The sequence below is a fragment of the Myotis davidii genome, unplaced genomic scaffold, assembly GCF_000327345.1.
Source record: "Myotis davidii unplaced genomic scaffold, ASM32734v1 scaffold740, whole genome shotgun sequence".
NCBI classification, from domain to species: domain Eukaryota; kingdom Metazoa; phylum Chordata; class Mammalia; order Chiroptera; family Vespertilionidae; genus Myotis; species Myotis davidii.
Window position 1 is genome coordinate 791 of NW_006292349.1, and position 205 is coordinate 995.

Sequence of the window (205 nt, forward strand, 5' to 3'; positions counted from 1 at the left end):
GGGGCCCGGTACAAAAATTTGTGCTCTCGGGGAGAAGGGGGGGTCCCTCAGCCCGGTCTGTGCCCTCTCACAGTCTGGGACCCCTTGGGAGATAACGCCCTGCTGGCTTAGACCTGCTCCCGGGTGGCAGAGAGCAGGCCCAATCCCTAGGTGCAGCCCCGGGTCGGGCTCAGGGCAGGGCGGATTGGAGAGTTGGGGCGCCGCC